Source organism: Alligator mississippiensis, chromosome 3, assembly GCF_030867095.1.
Source record: "Alligator mississippiensis isolate rAllMis1 chromosome 3, rAllMis1, whole genome shotgun sequence".
Classification (NCBI taxonomy): Eukaryota; Metazoa; Chordata; order Crocodylia; family Alligatoridae; genus Alligator; species Alligator mississippiensis.
This window is the reverse complement of record NC_081826.1, coordinates 69,979,596-69,999,201: the sequence shown is the minus strand read 5'-3', so window position 1 is coordinate 69,999,201 and position 19,606 is coordinate 69,979,596. Positions and strand designations below refer to the sequence as shown.

The following is a 19,606-nucleotide window of genomic DNA, read 5'->3' as shown; positions in this document are numbered from 1 at the left end:
AGAAAGTAGTCTGAGAAGGGACCAAAGTAAAGGCCTAGAACAGTGCTGAAACTTCTGGGTTTAAGGCCATATTCATATTTAGAGTCTAAAGCTGGAGTTCACAGGAGAGAGGGGACAATCTACAGTTATGGTACAGCTGTGGAAAAGACCATGATGCAGGTTTAGTGATGAGAGTTGCCAGCTGTTGGTAATAAGGAAGGAAAGAAGGAGCCTAAAATCATCTTTGTGTAAATGCCATAAAAATAATTTTTGCCTTCATAAAAATAAGTCCCAAACTCTTTTTAAGATTAGTTGCCTGAATGAAACTACATTAAAGCATTGATGCTGGACAGAGAGAAGAGCAGTGCCATCTGGTGTCTAAGTGGGAGTGCTGCTCAATGCAGTGAACTGTCCATCATGGCTGTCTTGCTCACTAGAGCCTCTGAGGTTCCTTGTGGCTGGGACAGAACTGCAGGGCTGGGAGAGGGGGAGAGGCAACAGGTAGAGGTCTGTGCTGGGACAGGGGGAAACAGACCAGCAGGGACAAGCTGCAGGGAGCGGAGAGGCAAAGCGTGATGCAGGGTTCCATTGGGGTATAGGGCGAGTAGGAAACCCCTCTGGTTGGGGGAACAGGGTGTGAACCCATGACTGCAGTTGTACAGGCCTGCCAACTTAAGGATTTTTTTTTAGTAACAGTAAAAACACCTGTTAATAAAAAGTTTGCAGATTGTCAGTAAAAAAAAAAAAGTCTAGGTTTGGCAGCCCTACTTGTTTCCCTGGCTCAAAGAACAAGGTGGGAATGGGAGGTTGGGAGTGGGTGAGGAATGGATGAAGGCTGGTGGTGAATACCTAGTCCATTTATGTCCCTTCTTCCTTCTCCCAACTCTGAAATAAAAACAAGCAGCACGCTACTGTGAACATTAATGGAAGGGTGCACCACATTGACTTAATTGGGTCTCAGTTAAGGCCAGAGATGTGGGTTTTCCAGAAAATTTTGAATTAGAAAATTTTCTGATGCCCTAAATATAACGTGATCTGATTTAGCATGTTTATCTGACTTATTTAGTACGCAGAACTAAAAATGTACCCCATGTTAATTTTATGTCCTAATAGCCACAAGTATTTGAAGTGAAATATTTGATTAGGAAAAAAATTAAGTAAACCACATTAAATGTTATATTCAAACAAATTCAAAGCTTTGTGGAAAGAAATTATATTTATTGGAATACTTGTGAAAATGTAAAAACAATGCACAATAGCACGTACTTCACTTATATTGTTTGTTTAAATTTAAGAAAAAAACCAAAGGCACTGAAAACTGTTGACACACTAATTTTAGCATACCCAAAGAATTGGGCATAATATTTAATAGATTTCATAGACATTAGGGCTGGATGGGACCTTGGAAGATCAAGTCCAGCCCCCTGCCCCAAGGGCAGGAAGTCAGTAGGGATCATAGGATCCCAGCATGATTTCCTCCCCTTTCTTGAAGATAGGCACCACATTGGCCTTCTTCCAGTCTTTGGGCACTTCACCAGAGCACCAGGAGTTCTTGAAGGTCTGTTCCAGGGGCTGAACTATGATGCTTGCCAGCTCCTTGAGTACCCTGGGGTGTAAACTGTCAGGGCCAGCTGACTTGAAGGTATCCAGCCTCTCAAGGTGTTCCTTCACAAGGTCAGCATTGACGGAGGGTAAGGGATCACCTTCACCCAGGCCTTCCCATCCCGTAATGGGCAGGGGCATCCCTTGGGACTGGTAAAAAAAAACAATGCAAAGTACCCATTTAGCAAGTTGGCTTTTTTTCTGGGCATCGGTTGTCAGTTGTCCCATCTGGTTTAGCAGGGGTCCAGTGTTACCCTTGCTTTTCCTCTGGCTCCGGCTTCCCACATATCTAAAAAAGGACTTTTTATTGTCGTGCTTTATATGTCATGCTTTGACTGTGCAGCTCAAATCAAAACCAATTAGGTGAATTCATAACTTGATTTTTGGTTTGGATTATTATGTGAGGGTATTTACTGTCCTGTTTACAAATCAATAAAGCATATATGTACTCTCTCACACACTTCCAGTTCCTAGGGATAATCACCTAAACAACATTAATTACAACTTTGAAACTGCCAAACCTGCCTAATATTGAATTGGCATCCATTCATTGTTACTAATTAATTTTATGAAACAATGAATTTTTAGAAATGGAAAATTCCCATCAAAAAATAAACCACTGGAAAATTTTCCGTCCCACATCTCTGCTTAAGGCACCTAGGTTTTCTTGCGTTATGCACTCTGGTGCATAAATTAAAACACCTAAAATTAAAGATGAATTCTTAAAACCGAAGAAAGCTGTGGGCCTGTGTAGATTTCTTGAAGAATCATTAGGAAAATAAGACACTTCGGGTATTTTTTATGTATAAGAGCAAGATCTGTGTTTCAAGATACCTGCGTTATAAACTAAATTGATAAAAAGGTATATAATTTTCTTGGAAATTGGTGCATTAGAAAAGTATTTTCGTATGTAGGTTTAACCAAAACTTGATAATTCAGATTTTTAATGGTAACTTTAAATGCATACAATAGAAGCTGCAACAATGTGTTGGCATTTCTCATGGGAAATAAGCAAAAAGAATGTATCGAGCAGTAGAGAATAATAATCTTAACAAAAGTTAAGCTGTCTTGGTAACTTATGATTCATTATTAGGCTAATCACTTATTGTGTTGCATTTCATTTGCTCCTAATTTTTGTTTTATATGGCAGTGTTTAATACATAGGATTAAAATGATGAGGCCAGATATATGCTTTGCATTTGTACAGCTCCTTTTATTTGACAGTCATAAAATGCCCCATATTAATGGATAAGATAGGGAAGTATTATTCAAGCTTAATAAAAAAAATGAATCTACTTGTAAACAAGGATCCTGTGCAAAGCAGAGGAGAGACCTCTCATATCCTGACTTTCAGTACTGTCCCTTAATCACAGTACCATTCTAATAATTTTTCTTTCATGATTAAAATCTTGACATACCTACACTTAGAAATGAGATGAATTTTTTAGGCTTTTATCAGTGAGGAAAATAGTAACCCAAATCATCTTAAATTCAAGCAAGTGAAAACAAGCTGGTCCTTAATACTGCCGTATACAAACAAGGGAAATGCATTTGTCTTCATTCATGGTAAGAAGAGAGATATTGGGATGGAAAGTGAATGAGCATGAGAACCAGAGCAGAGAAATGGAAGGAACTGAGTCAAACTGATGAGGCAGGAGTGAAACTGGGTGAGTAAGAGAATAAAGAAGAATTTGATTGAATACTACAATCTTGAATAGGGACATAAGGGAGAAGTACTCACATTAAATTTACCTTTGATGCTACAGATAAAAAAGAAAGGATTATTGGTTTGTACACCATTGTAATGTAACCTGAGGTATCTATTAAAAGGCTGAGTTTGCATCAGAAAAGCAAGCTTTGAATGGATATGTAGCTGTAGTGATTAGACAAAGCAATAATAGGACTCTCATTGAATTAAAAAGAAATCTGTAATTGCAAGCAGCTCTGTATTATAAAATATTATCATTTTGCTTTGATTTTGCTACTATTTGCAAATTTAAACAAGTAAAAGAGCATTGGCAGGAAGTGAAGAAGGAAAGAAAAGATTTGTTCATTTCTGATTAACCCAGTTACATGAAAACATAGGGCAAGGTGAATGAGATGTTACTGACTGTTTGCTTTTCACCAGCTGGACAGAAACTCTTAAGATCTTATCTGTTTGTTTGTTTGTTAGATTTATGTGCCTCCCTTCCCCCAAAAGATGGAGGGTGGCATAAGACAAAAATCTTATGAAAACTGAATACAATATTAAGTTAGTGTAGCTCAAGAAACTCTCCTCACTCCCCGCACCTGTCTCCCATTGAAGAGAAATCCATCCCTTTCTGCTTTCCTGCCTCTGGCCTAGGAGAGCATCCTCCTGCTCAGCCCAACCTTGCTTCTCAACTCACGTTCACTACCTCCATGAAAGAAAAGATTTTTGTTCTATATTCCCTTCCATCCCTGCCCACTCCCACTTTCTTGCCTCACACCCAGGGGAGTTCTCCAGCTCTTGCTGTCCCTACTGAGCCTGTAGTTCCTTCCCTCATAGGGGAGGTACCTATATGTACTGGGTAAGTATATTTTGTAATATTTGGATTTTCATTTACAGAAGTTGATTGGAGAAAACTTGGTACTGGAGGTAATGACTTATTGATATGTCAGACAGATTTCATTAATCGGCATTCCTCAGTGAGTAGAATCCTTTTTCTATTTTTGGATCTGCCTAGGCATGCTTGGCACATGTTGTGTGTTTGCGAGGATACCTTAAGGCTATCTTGGGAACCCAAGGGTCTTCTCATTTGCAATTTTTTTGCAGGTCAGGGCATGGGGCACACTTAAAATTCTCTTTTTACTTTTAGCAGTTTTCCCATTTCTAGTATTTTACCAATTCAGCAGTAGTTCTGTGTGTGTACTATGGTCTGCTCACATAAAGCTTGTTATAGGATCATGTTTTATCCCCACTTACTGAATGATATATGATAGGCTAAAGGGAAGTTGTCAACTTGAAATCAGTTAAAAAATAAGCTTCAGGGGCTGTACCTGTCCTCAGTCCTACTACCAGCTTTGTATTTTTAAAAGTACACTTTCCTATTTTCAAAATGTGTTTTTCTAGGTCTGTGATAACCACACAAAGAAAAGGAGAAAGCAACCGTTGTGAGGTAGAGCATATTGAAATGCAGCCAGATGTACAGTTCAAGAACTAGAAAACAAAACAAGGAGAGAAAAAATATCCCTCTTATTTCGGTTAAAATGTTAGCAGTTACTTATAAATAGCAGTTTGTGTGTGTGTGTGTATGTAGGGGATTCTGAAAATGACTGTTTCTTTAAGGCCTACTTTTGATGGTAGCTTGATATTGCCAAATACTATCTTAACCGTAATAAAAGGCAGATAGTTTCTTCCTTTTTTTTTTTTTTAGGTTTAGTGTAGGATGATCAGTGTCTTTTCTTTTCTGGCTCTCTTCCTCTCCTCCCCAATCCTCCAAACAAAACAAATCTTCAGTTCTTAAACAAAAGTGTCTTTGTTTTTACATTTGTTGTATGAAATCACATAACTCCTTTGGGGAAAAGTCTTCCTCTCGCAGGAAGAGATGGAACTCCTGAAGTCAAAAACAGTAAACCTGCTAGCAGACATCTCTAACACTTATTATCTATATGGTACTAGATTAAGTTGAAGAATGATTTTTCTTACAAAGTGAATGCAAAAGTGTAAAATATAGAAAGGTATCATGTACAATAATCTTCTTGTTGAATGTAAAGTTGGGGTGGTCTGTGGGGAAGTTGGTATTCCACCTACATAAAACTGTGGGGCAGTTGTTCTCAACTGTTTTAGACTAAGGGCAGTCCTCATTTGATTTGAGGCATCCTTCCATAACTTTTGTGAATTGAGTGATACCCCATTTGAAAATACATTTATTACAGTGCTTACCTCCTTGCAGTGTGGGGTGGAGGGAATGGCCTGGCAGGGAAGAGCCTGAGCCTACACTTCTCTGCTTATCTTTTCACAACTGACTTATTTTATAACTTGGGGTACCCTTCAAAGGATCTTGTGACATCCTGGTTGAGATTCACTGCTATAGGGCCTGCATTTGAAGTTCGTTTGGTTTTGTTGTATGAGTACAGCCTGCAAGGAGATTTTTTCAAAGCATTTTATGGTTGGAAAGTCATATGCTCTTTCTGTCCACTCAAACAATTGAAGGATTTTTTAAAGCAGTTGGGTTCTGTCTCTGGGATTTCTGGCTCTCTTGGCAGTTTGGCTGATTGCACAAATGGAACCATCAAGATTTTCCTGAATATAGATAGCCAAATCAGCCATTATGCACAGCAAATGCCAAAGTTTTCCTCTACTTAAATGAGGTCCTACTATTCAGCAAGAAACTGCACTTGGTGATAGGAAGAGACTGGAGACCCTCAGAAATCCTGCAATATAGCACTTCTGAGATGAGTTGGAGTATATGACCCTTAGGGTCCTTTCTATCACTGTGATTTTTAATTTCTTTGCTTAGGCTTTCTTCAGGAAAAAAAAAATGGAAAAAAATTGTGCCCAGTAAATAAGAGGCTCCTTGCCACATGCTTTCTTTCTTAAATGCAGTATCATGTCAGGAAAGACTTTTTGCCAGCAACATACTGAATGCTGAGCTCCCTGGCTGGGCAAGAGATCTCTGCCCCATTAGTAGATCATGTTGCAGGAGACTATAGGGGAAGAATTGAAGAGGGAGTAGGGGATAAAGGTAAAATGGGTAGGCAGCTGGAAAATATGGATTTAAAAAGAACAAAACAAAATGGAGCATCCCTGCCTTAACCAGGACCAACAGGTAGCAAAATGCCTGGCAGCTTGTTGTTTCCTGCAGAACCTGTGGCACTTAACTTTTATGTTACTACCACAGCCTAGGGCAGCCCCTGAGGATATCCATTACATATCATACAGGGCACTGAGGATCTTGTGCATTAGGGGTGTGTGAAACAGGCCATATTTGATTCGGATTCGGCCCGATTCAGGGGATAGTGATTTGTTTTGCTGATTCGGATCACTGTCCCGATTTTGATTCTGATTCGGAGAATCAGAGATTCAGATATAGACACAGCTTCATATGTTTTTTCTACATACCTCGAGGTACCAGGCATGGCTTGTGAAGGCTGAGATGGTGAGGTAGATGAAGCATCCCACAGGAACGCAGCCCCCTCCCCCCCCCCCCCCCCCCAGCGTGCTCGGCGGCAGACCCAGAAGTGGACCTGAAGTACTTCTCGTCCACTGCCAAGCACATGGGGGACCCCTCTGCACTCCCATAGGATGTTCCATCTGCTCCACCATCTCGGGAGTCATGAGCCATGCCTGGTACCTTGAGGTATGTAGAAAAAACATATAGAGCTGTGCCTATGGCCAAATCATCAAATCTTGCTGAATTGAATCGAAGGCTTCTGATTCGATTTGGAGAGATTAATGGGTCTCCCGATTTGGTTTGGAGATTCGGTCGCTGAATCATGCTGAATCTTCTCCAGATTGAATCAGTGACCGAAGCTTCCCCTGCCTGTGTTTGATTTCTACCCCTATATATGCAATATACCTGTAAATTATTGTGACGCACCCTAGCGTTTTACAACTAATGTAATAATTTTTAAATCGTGTGTTGGGCTGTGTTATTGGAATAATACCTGTGGCCCAGTCATGTCAGCGTGATTGTTTAGACTATTTGTTGTGTATTGCCTCCCAGAATTGGTTGTGTCCTAATCTTATCGGTACTTTTCCTTCTTGCATTCTGGAGGGGAACTCTATTGCCAAAGTATCTTTCATATGATAACTGTTAATGGAGGAGAATACTATGAACTTTGTATGTGAAAACCTACTGATTTGCTTTGTACTGTTTAGTACTCTCGTTTGCTTTCTCCTCATTCGAGAGAGAGGCCAGATGTTAACGTAATATAGATGAAGGTGAAGTTGAAGGCACATTTGAATGTAAGGTCCTTCCACTGCTGAGTAGTACCGTGCATTTTTTTTCTTTTGGTTGGGTTGTAAAAGATGAGACCTCCCTGGATGGATTCGTTTATGTTGAGTGTGTATTAATGAATGTGTAGATACACTAGTTACTGCGCATTTCATGTTAGTACTTGTTTAATGAAGTACTAACTAAACGCTCAGTGGCTCGTGCTACTGTGCGGTAGTGCCAGTGCATGGTTTGTTTGCTTTTTGTGATGCTTACTGTGCAGTAGCCTCGTTGTAGCATAATAGAATGGCTTCTGACTGGCTTGCTACTGCGCAGTGTTATTAGGCTACTTCACAGTAAGTGTCTCGTGTAGACATGCCTGCTGAGTCTTGTGACTGCTGTGTGAACTTTCTCTTTTGTCTGGCTTTCATGACTCATGCTGTCTGAATAAAAGAAATGTAGATTTTAGTGAAACACAATTTTTCTCTTCATGTCTGTACATCATGTTTGCCCATTCTGTTATGTATGCTTGTACTCATTTATTGTACTTTTCAAGATCTTTCACTGTACATGTGCCTTCAAGCAACAGGCATTGCAGCAGGTGTTGCATAGTCCAAGGCTCTGTGCCAGTCACAGGTGGTTGAACCAATGGTATAGCACCACATTTTCATTAATTCGTTGGGGCGTAGACAGTTGAGACATTGCCATTTTTGCTATGGTTGGTCAGCCCTGGTGGCAAGGACTTGGCTACTGCTATGTCCATTTATTTTCTCCGTCAGGTATTTTTTTTTCCAGCCTTTTGTTGCGTATCTGTAGTCATTTATCTTTGTGTGACATCAAGAGGTTGGGTGCTGGTGAGGAAGCTCCTGTATGTGTCTTGTGGGATGGCCAGACAGCAGGTGTCTCATATCTTCTTCAGTTTGTCTTGATTATTCTGTCCTACTGGTCACTGCTCTTCTGATGCTGGCTGGCATTACTCCACCTGACAGGTACGCACTGTTTAGGTTGGTAGGCTTCAGACATCCTGTGATGTCAGCAGCTATCATTCATAATGGGGTCAAGGCACCTAGCATATATGGATCTCTCCCACACCGGGCATGCATACTTGGCAGAAGAGAAGCTGAAAGCCAGAGCAGTAGTTCAGATGGTTGAAGGGCTAGCTCCCCATTTCAAGTTGGTGAGCTTATATAAAATGTTAAGAGTGCTCTCCTTTGGTTTTGTCTTCATGATGTGTTCTTTGTATGAGAGGGTTTGATCAGGGATGACTCCAAGGTAGACTTTTGGTTTGGTCAGTGGAATAGTGGGGCCCTGGACCCCATGTAATGTTGAACTGGTGGTTAGCCTCATGGTTTCTCAAATGGAAGGCATGTACTTGTGTGTTTGCTGAGTGAGGCACAGTTGTAATTAGCTCAAAGACTAATGCCTGAGAACTGATAAGACCTCAAGATGTTTGATCTGAGTCTTGGGTTGCAAAGTATAAATGGCTGGTTTTGTTAGACCTCTTTTGGATGCTTTTAGACAGGCGTTAGGAAAGATTTTGTTTTTTATACAAGTTTTCAAAACCTGAGCTCCCATCTAAAAATACCTCACAGTTACAGGTATTCATTCTGTCCCCATTTTACTTTTAGAATACACTGGACATTCAGAAGAGGTCAGGACCAGATTTTCAAAAGCATTTAGTGCCTAGCAGCTCCAGTTGAGATGCATAGGGTCAGATTTTCAAATGTGTCCTTAGTTGTAAAGATTAATTTTGCTTAGCGTGTGAGGACTCCTTCTGTGAAGAGATGACTGGCTCTGTGGATATGGGAAGAGCAGTGATATACCTTGACTTTAGCAAGGCTTTTGATATGGTCTCCCTCAACATTCTTGCCAGCAAGCTCAGGAAGTTCAGGTTGGGTGAATGGATTGTCAGGTGGATCGAAAACTGGCTGGATCACTGGGTTCAGAGTATGGGTGCACTAATAGCTTATTTTTAAGGAGGTATATTGGCCGATACCAATCCGATTTCCAGTACTCGGCCCAGCAGCTTGAAGAGCTGCATCCAGCTGGTAAGTCTGTTGTGGTGGAAGGGGAGGGGGGAGGAGAGAGTTGTTGGGGACGGGGGGCAGATCAAGGCCCCTGTGGTGAGAGAGGAGTGAGGCAGGGGCAGGTGCTGCACAGGCAGGGTGTGGGACAGAGCTGTGGCTTGTCCGGGGGGCGCGGCTCCTGCTGTTGCATGCACCCTGGGAGGGCACAAGGGCAGGGCATGTGGCCCCCTCATCTGTGCAGGGCGAGGCAGGGAGGCTGCAGTAGTAGACTGTGGCTGGGGCTGAGCTGAGCTCTTCCTGGTGTGGGGCTGGGCTGGGCTGCACTTGGGAAGGAGGGCTATGGGGGTAGGGAGGGGGCTGCAGCCACCGCAACATTTTCCATAGTCTGCCAATAATCTCCTCTTCCATCGCTGCCATCACCGCTCACCCTGAATACAATCCCAGCCCAACCCCCTGCCCCCATGTCAGGAAGAGCCCGCCACAGCCCCTGCCCCAGCCCACCCATGTCCCCCCAGTGCCCTGTTAAGGTGCGCGCATCGGCAGGAGCCACCTCCCTCCCCCACCCCTGAGGCGAGCTGCAGCTCCATCCTGCTCCCCACCCCAGCTGGGCAGTGCTTGCTCCTGCCCCAGCCCCACTCTGTCTCTCACTGTGGGGGGCCTTGATCTGCCCCCCCCTCCACGCCCTTTCCACCCCAACAAAGTTACCAGCTGGATGTAGCTCTCCAAGCTGCTGGGCTGTGTTCCTCACTGCCTATGGGTTGCACTGCAGCTGCGCGTGTGCACAGGCACTTATCAGCAAAATTATTGGCCACATCAGGCCGATTTCCGACAGTCAATTTTCTTTATATCATCTGATATCCAACCTATGTATCAGTGCATTTCTAGTTCGGAGGGCAGTAATCAATGGCTCAGTGTCTAGTTGGCAGCCGGTATCAAGTGGAATGCCCCAGGGGTTGGTCCTAGGCCTGGTTTTGTTCAATATCTTCATCAATGACCTGGAAGATGGGATGGAGTATACCCTCAACAAGTTTGTAGATGATACCAAACTGGGTGGAGTAGTAGATATGTTGGAGGATAGGGCTAGGATTCAGAGAGACCTTGACAAATTGGAGGATTGGACAAAAGAAATCCTCATGATGTTCAATAAGGGGAAGTGTGAAGCCCTGCACTTAGGACGGAACAATCCCATGTACTGGTACAGGCTGGGCACTGACTGGCTAAACAGCAGCTCTGCAGAAAAAAACCTAGGGGTTACATTGGACAATAAGCTGAATATGAGCCAACAGTGTGCCCTTGTTGAGAAGAAAGCTAACCACATACTGGAGTGCATTATTAGGCGTGTTGCCAGCAGGTAGAGGCTAAGTGGTTCTTCCCCTCTATTTAGTGCTGGTGAGACCACATCTGGAGTACTGTGTCCAGTTTTGGACACCCCAGTACAAGATATAGACAAGTTGGAGAGAGTCCAACAGAGAGCAACAAAAATGGTTAGGAGGCTGGGGCACATGACTTCTGAGGAGAGGCTGAGGGAACTGGGCTTGAGAAGAGAAGAATGAGGGGATTTAATAGCCTTCAGCTACCTGAAGGGACATTCCAAAGGTGATGGAGCTAGACAGTTCTCAATGGTGGCAGATGAACAAGGAGGAATGGTCTCTAGTTGCAGCATGGCTTAAGTTAGGTACTAGGAAAAACTGTTTCATAAGGAGGGTAATAAAGCACTGGAACAGGCTACCCAGAGAGGTTGTGGAATCTCTACCCTTAAGATGTTTTTAAGACTTAAGTAGACAAAGTCTTGGTTGGAATGATATAGTTGGGTATGGTACTGCTTTGAGCAGCGGGTTTGACTAGATCAGGGGTCACCAACCCCCGGCATGCATGCCAAGCATAGCATGCAAAGCCATTTTGCTCGGCACACCACTGCCAGCCTGGGCTCTAAGCAGCTGCTGCCAGCCACGGAGCCTGGGCTGCTCCCAGCAGACAACTGGGAGGCTGCAAGCAGACTGGGCTCCATGGGCCAGCTGCAGCCAGGAGGCTGCAAACAGCTGCTCCGGGCTCCGGCATGTCGGCACTCCGACACTTTCCAAGGTAGACATTGTGGTTTTTTTGGTACTCCGGCCAAAAAACGTTGCCTACCCCTGGACTAGATGACCTCCTGACATCCTTTCCAATCCTAATTTTCCATGATTATATAATTCTATGACTACAGTATGCCACTGGAGTGCTCCGCGAGCTACTTATTGCCTGTGCCAGCTATAGGGAATTCCAGGATGGCTGGGGCAAGAACAGAAGATAAGGTTTATGGGGTCTTGAAAATGTATCTAGTTCATCTGCCTTCCCTAAAGGCAGAATTAACTATATGTGAGCTACCAGAAATGGCTGTTTGTCTTTCTTTTCTTAACACCTTGAATGATGGTGATTCCATACTCTGCCTAGGTAGTTTCAGTGCCTGCCTATCATCTTTCTTTGGTGCTAGAAAAATGTTCCTAATGTCTAATCTAAAAGTTTCCTTGTTGCAATTTAATTCCATTAGTACTTATCCCATGCTCAGGGGACATGGAAAACAGTTAGTATCTTTCCACTTCTGCAATAACCCTTTAACATATTTGCAGGCTATCCCATCTCCCCTAGGTGTTTTTATTTGGACCCTAGATTGGCAACCTTTTAGAGTGGTAGGCTGCTGTTTGTGACCTGGCAGCTGCCATTGGTTCCCCCTTTGCCACACAGGTCACAGCTTCCCGCTGCAGCAGCTTTCTGTTGCTGCTTCCATCATGTGCAGCACTGATTTCCACCTCCAGCTGCAGCATGGATGGGTGAATATGGTGGTGATAGATTAACAGCAATTGCCATAGGAATGAGAGAGCGAAGTGGGGTGGGATGCAGAGAGGGGTGTTGGAGAGGGAATCAGTGGCATGGTGCAGGGCAGAGAAATGGGGGGCATGTGCTGGGCTGAGCCATGTGCTGCTACTCCTCCATACCAGCATGGGTCAGATTCAGTCACTTAACTAGCCACTGGTCTAGACTAAAGACTCGCTTCTTCCAGTTTCATCATAGATTTCTCTTGCATGTTTTCTAGATCACTTTTGTTCCTTCCCTCTGACATTTTCTTCCACGTCTATCTTTAGTTCTCAAAGTTTAGGGTTTAAAAGTGAATGCAGTACTCCAGTTGAGGTTTTACGAGTGTTAAGTAGAGTGGAAGGACACACACACACACACACACACACACACACACACACACACACACACACACACACACACACACACACGAAACCCCAAAAAGATGTTTGCTTTTTTCAGTGCTGTGCCATTGACTCAAGTTCAGGTTCACTATGATCCCCAGATCTTCTGCAGAATTGCTGCCTAGTTAGTTGTCCCTCATTTTTAATTTGTGCAGTTCATTATTTCCCTTTACTTGTAGTACTCTGCTCTTGTCCTGACCTAACTTTATCCTACTTATTTCGTACCATTTCTTCAATCTGTCAAAAATCATAAGTGCTCCAAAGCTCTTGAAACCTTTTCAACTTCGTGTTTTCTGCAAATTTAATAAGTGTACTCTCTCTCTTTCATTAATGATTACAATGACGAAATACTGAATAGTATTGGACCTAGGACAGAATCCCTGCAGCATCTCATCTGATACATCTTTGTAGTTTGGCAAGAAGCTACTGATGACTGCTTTTTTACTATGTTTTTTTTTTCAACAAGTTGTTCATCCATTGTGCCATAGATTTTTCTAGAACATGAGCGTCCAACTTCTAAGTGGCCAGACCCTCAGGCCCTCCCAGCCACTTGCCACATGGGCTACAGCTCTCCCCCACATATCACACAGGTTGCACATTGTGCTGTACAGACATTGTGTCACCCTTTCCACTGTTCCCCTGAGATGTGCAGGTTCTGGAGGCAGACAGTGGAAGCTAGAGGAAGGAAAGGGTGGCCAAAGATGGCAGCAGGAGAGCAATGGGTGACCACCACTCAGATTGGTGGCTGCAGGTTAACTCCTCAGGGGGGCCACATCTGACCCATGGACTGCCAGTTGGATAGCCCTGCCCTAAAACAATGAAATGGCCACGTGAAGTAGTGCCTATGGCCACATACAAACATTAGCAATTCTCCCAGTAGAAAAGTATTCTCATAGTAGAAACCTCCAACCTACAGGCATTCAGTCCATTTGTCCCAGAAGACACTTGCCTAATCTTGAAGAAAGATACCTATAACTCTCTGGGTCTTCCTTCATTTTTTTTTTTTTTTTTTTTTCTGAAGACAGATGCAGTTCTGAAATCTCACCTGCAGCTTGACTCCTGATCATAGATAAGTTGACCTGTTCCCTGAATCTTCCCAAGACTTGGGGACATGGACTGGGTAAGACTTGGGAAGGCAGCCTGGTCTGGGGAATGCATGGGGACCATTGCCCCACTCATCCCTCCCCTGCTGAAGACAAGGAAGGGAGGAGTGGAGAGGGGAGGGGAAGAATAGCCAAGTAACACTCCCAATTCATCCTCCAGACTCGGGATGGTTCAGGGGGCCTCTTGCCACTGCCTCACTCGCTTTGAGACAGTGTGCACTCCCTTGTAATGGCTGGAGAGCAGGGGGCAGGGGGTGGCTGCAGCCTGGAAGGCTTCTCTGGGAAAGATTCCAGCCCTGGAAATTTCTCAGAAAGTTTCCAATGCTAGAAACAATGCCCCAAAGCAGCCATATTAAGGTCAAGATGTATCATATATTACTGTTTCTCTCTGTTTCCCTTTCATAGAATACAATTGTGTTAGTTTGTTGTTTTTCTTCACAAACACATATTGGGTGTTTTTATCACCTTGTTAAGTTCCTGATGCTTGAAATTGACTGATTGTTTGTTCCAATTTCCTTTTGTAAATTGGTCTATAACTCCCTGGGTCCTCCTTCATTTTCTTTTTCTGAAGACAGACATAGTACTTGCTGTTATCTAGCCTTCTAGACTCTCATCTGTACTACACAACGTCTCAAAACTTGCTACACCCAGTTCCCCATGTACTGTAAGGTGAATGTCATAGGGTCCAGACGAATTTAAAGCGTTTAATTTGTGGGACTATGCGTCTCCAGCTGTTATGTTCCCAACAGATGCCTGAGTCCTCTATTACACAATTTTTTTTTTTAGCTGTTGAATGCCTCATCCACCTGTTTTGTTTGTTAGTTTTTGTTTGATTTGGAGTGCTATAGTAAGCCACCAACATGAGGTCTTATTCTTTAACCTGTTTGTCTCTATCCAAAAACTAAAAGGCCAATAACGCGCTACGTTTTGGATCTTCAAGCAAGTGGATATACCCTTAAGTAACTTCTCCCTCTTTTCCTAGGTTTGTTTTTTTTAACATACTGCACCCTCTGTGAGTATTGCAGTCATGTGAATTATCCCCACAGAGTCTCTGTTATGCGAAGTAAGGCCTAGTTTTGATTATGTACTGTGACTTCTAGTACTTCCCGTTTATTTCCTTGTTTATTATTTGGTCTATATAAAAAAGATGGTCTTCCTCTTTTATTAGAGGAACTGTAACTGCACAGTAGCTCCTGTTTCTGGAATATCACCCTGTGGCTGAAGAAGACTAGTGCCTCCAGTAAGCGCTCTGTGAAGATGTCCTGCCTGGCTGTTGCTCTTGTTTGGAAGGACTAAAGGTAATGCCACCTGAGTCTCCAGCTTTTACAGTTTTAGTCTTGAACCTTGTGCTTGCTTCTGATCTCCTCAAAGTCAAGTATGGCAGTATCGCTAGTTCCCACCTGTCTGAACAACATGGGGTACAGATGAGCCTTTCTGTAATGTATTGTGTTTCTTACTATATTCATGGAATACTTGCATTATATTTCTATAAAGTTACAATTAATTAAACTATGAATACTGTACATACAAAGCCATTTTTGTCTCCTCAAGTAGTTGTGCAAGCATTTGCCATGCGATTACAAAGCAGGTGTTAGGAATAATGATATATATTTGTCTTCAGCAAAGTATAACCTTGTAATGATAATGTACTAAGTGGAAAAAAGGAAGCAGTTGAGTAGCTGTTTGTGATCACTTAGTCTGTTTTAGATAAAAATTCTGGGGCTGCAGTGATGGGCTTGCAATGGGTTCATTAAACATATTCATGAAACACCTGTTTAGTCCATAGTACAGTGGTTTTCAACTTTTTTAGATTCAAAGCACCCTTTGGAAAATGCCAGCTTTTAGTTTTCATTCATTTTTTGACTATGGAAATAAAAGAGCAATTTTCTTTTGCAAAGAACTCAGAAAGACCATAACATGTCAGAATGGTTTTAATCTATTCGTTCCTACTTCAAATTTCTTGATTTATCTTGCAGATCATGTTTGTACACCCAGCAGTGCTAACGTTGTGTGGCATCCTGTAACGCCCTGGAAAGGATCTCAGGGCACCCTGGTTGAGAATCACTTTTCTAACCTGTATATAAATTTTATAATTAAAAAGGAATACTGTGCAAAGTAGTAGTAAAAACCTCTTTTATTCTTAGTATCTTATTTATAAGTTACTTATCTACTGTATTTATAGAGTTGTTTAGAGCCTTATTTCCAGGTACGTTCATACTTTTGATCTTTTATCTGTTGTCTTGGATAGCTTCAGTATAAGATGACACGTGGCCCTGAGAATATATAGTCTGGAGAGAATATTATTTGGAATTGATTAAACCAATAAATTGTTCTTTCCTGATTTGAGAAGCAAAAATGATTTTTTTCATGGTGGCTTAGATACTGTTTTATTTAGATAATTCAGATTAGTTTTGGGATGAATTTTTGATTCTCATTTTATGCAACTGAACTTTAGCCTAAATGCATATCAGATATGAACCAACATCAAATGAAGACATCTGGTTTATTCCATATAAGCAAAAGAAGCTTATTTTATTTTTATTTACTTTCCAGTTTATAGATTTGTGAACATTGCCTTGATTGTATTTATGGATTACAGCCAAATTTAGGCTTGCATATAGATTACAGTAGACAGCAATTGCTATGTCTGCTCTGTAGTCACTGCTGGGACTGTGGCGCCTGTTGATCTACCTTACTAGGTTGGGTAAAGTTAGCAGTGCAGCTGTGCTTCTATGAAGACAAGGCAAATGTTTGGCTGGGTAGTCTGCATTGAGCTCCATGTTGCGGCAGCTGCATTACTAATACCCAAGTTAATACACTTCATGCTAGTTGCGTCTATGCCAATTAGAGTGTGTGTATCTAGCCTTATATGTACAACAGTAATTGATAGCACTCAAACATGAACAAACAAAACTCCCTTCTAATCTGCCTTACTGCAACTGGAGTACTGGGTCCAGTTTTGGGCACCACAATTCAAAAAGGATGTGGAGAAGCTTGAGAGAGTCCAGAGAAGAGCCACGCACATGATCAGAGGTCAGGAGAACAGACCTTATGATGATAGGCTGAGAGCTTTGGGGCTCTTTAGCCTGGAAAAGCGCAGGCTCAGGGGTGATGTGATGGCCACCTATAAGTTTATCAGGGGTGACCACCAGTATGTGGGGGAACATTTGTTCACCAGAGCACCCCGAGGGATGACGAGGTCAAATGGTTATAAACCTACTGCAAGACCGTTTCAGGCTGGACATAAGAATTTCTTTACTGTCCGAGCCCCCAAGGTCTGGAGTAGCCTGCCATCGGAGGTGGTTGAAGCACCTACATTGAACACCTTCAAGAGAAATTTGGATGTCTATCTTGCTGGGATCCTATGACCTCAGCTGACTTCCTGCCCCTCAGGCAGTGGGCTGGACTTGAAGATCTTCTGAGGTCCCTTCCAGCCCTAATGTCTATGAAATCTATGAAATACCAGAATAAATAGGATGGGCTGTAGAACTCAATGAACTAACACCTTTTCAAATCAAGATAAACCCAAGAGATTTTTCTGTAAGAATAATACTTTGCATCTTTTTGCCACTAGTCTTATGAAGGATTATTAACAAGAGTCTCGGTTGATTTCAGGTGTTGAAATAGTAGATGGGAAGGAGTATACTATGAACGGGATCACTTCAACATCTTAAATCATGCCTACAAGTACAATAGAAAGTACTACAGTATCTGACTTAAAGATCAGAGAGAATACACAATGTGAGCTAAATGCTGGTCCTCTTCATCAGAAATTAGGGTTTCTGGCAAAAAAACCAAACAAATAAACATTAGACTCATTCAGATTAGGAATTGATCTGTATGAATTGGGCTCCTGGGCGCACATGCTACCAGATGCTTACTTACCAACTGGACGTCCAAGAGACCTTTGATGGTTGTTCAAGTGCTGTCCAAGAGCCTTGGAGGTGATTAAAACTTAGGTAATCTTGTAGAGAAAATGACTATGCAAAAGGTAAAGGGAAGTGTGAAGTAAGAGTGCACTGTTACTGAATGCTAAGACCCAAGCTGATAATAGTAAAATTTTGGCTTTAAAATTGGTACCAGACTCATTACTCATTGACAGTAGATGGACATGATCCCCAGTAGGGGACAGGAACCACTTCTAGCAGTTTGTCTGCCTTGTTCCTAGTAGCTTGAAATCCATCTTCTCCAGATTGGGTTTTAGCTTATAGCTTCCTTTTGGCACCTGGTTTGGTTAAACTGTGGGAAAGTGGAGTCATAGGCACCGACTCCATGGCTCCAGGGCTCAAGCACCCACCGAAAGAAGTTAGTGGGTGCTCAGCAAGCACAGAGCCATGCTTGCAGACATTAAAAAATAAAAAAGTTGCTTTACCAGAAGAAGCAGCGCATTGCTTCAACCTGGCTCTGCAGCGTCTGTATAGATTGAGCACTTCAGTGGGGCTTTTTGGTGCTTTTAGCTAAAGCTGATTCAGTTAGCTATTAGATAAAAGCACCAATAAAGCCCCACTAAAGTGCCTCATCTTGATACATGCTGCAGAGCCGGGTAACTCACTGACTCTTCTGGGCATGCTTGGGGCTCAGCATGGGAGTGTGTCAAGTTAAAAGTAAAGTGCAAGGGTGTTTTTGTGTTTTGTTTTGTGTTTGTATGTCTGCAAGTGCGCATTGGGGAAAAAAACAAAGTTGGCACCTGTGCTCTGCACAAAATACATCTAAAGAAGGAAAAGAGATGTATAGCTGAGCATCCTTGGCTGAATTTGGAATATTAGCCTTTTGGGGTCTGTGATAGGAACTGTCTCAAAAGGTGACAGTGGTGCCCTGTCTTCCCTGCCCCACCCCCCCCCGGTCCACTTACTCTCACCAAAGTAGCCTCCTGATCCTGCTTGCTACACCTTGTTGGAATAAGTTAAGTTAGTGAGGCTGCCCTCAGGGACCTGGATGAAGCCTTTGGTGTTTCATGAGATTCTGCTCATCATGGGGTAGCCTCTGTCTGGCTCATTTTTAAAACTGTTCCCTCTGTTTCCTAGACTCTGCTTTGTACCTCCAGGCCAGACCCCTGGTCCTATCTCTTTCTCCGATCTGGGTCCCCATCCCTGTCTTGTGCCACCAGACCCCTCAGTCCACAGGCCCAGAGTGTGGGGTGCATGGGGCCAGACCACTAGATAGGAATTAATTAGGGAGAGTTCCCACTGATACCTTTGGACTCTTCCTAATTAATTCCTATCTAGTGGTCTGGCCCCAGGCCTGGTAACTAAAAACATCCAGTGCTCACCAGCACCCACTGCAGCTTTACAGGGTTATTGGCCTCTGCACACTACATCTGTCAATGGCACTCCTTTGTGCCTTCCCTCTTAGTTACTCCCAAGTCTTGTAGATGCAAGATAGTCAACATAAACACTTAACTAAACAAATGAGTGGTCTGGGTACCCTCCCCAAAGAGAGGGTCCTTTTCCCTACACCTCTCGGAAGCAGAGTGGCTGTCTGGCCCTGGAGCTGTTTCTCAGGGCTGGGCACAGGTTACTTATTAGCTATTCTACAGGCTCATCTCTCCTCAGCCTGCCTCCCTATGATCAGACTCAGCTCTGTGGGCAGCTTCCCCCAGTTGAGTGCACTCTGTCTTGCCTTGCTGCTAAGCCAACTTCTCTGCATGCTGTCATTTGTAGCAGGGATAGGAAAAATGATGGATCCAGCCAGCAGCCAGACTCCATTTTCCAGCAGCCCCTGTTGCTGCAGCCAGTTTATATGGAGATACCAATAGCAGTGGCACT

General features: G+C 43.0%; 1 protein-coding gene across 10 annotated transcripts in view; it reads left to right on the top strand.

Annotated features, from left to right (window-relative positions):
* The window catches only part of FAM110B (family with sequence similarity 110 member B), a 301,139-nt gene that overhangs the window by 9,585 nt on the left and 271,948 nt on the right, over nucleotides 1-19,606 (top strand). Inside the window, exons 2-3 of one of the 10 annotated variants that reach the window (XM_059724063.1) lie at nucleotides 13,760-13,858; nucleotides 15,010-15,139. The exons of the other annotated variants lie outside the window; for them this stretch is intronic. The gene's annotated coding sequence lies outside the window, so the exon portion shown is untranslated. The remainder of the gene's footprint in view (nucleotides 1-13,759; nucleotides 13,859-15,009; nucleotides 15,140-19,606) is intronic. 10 annotated transcript variants of the gene reach the window in all.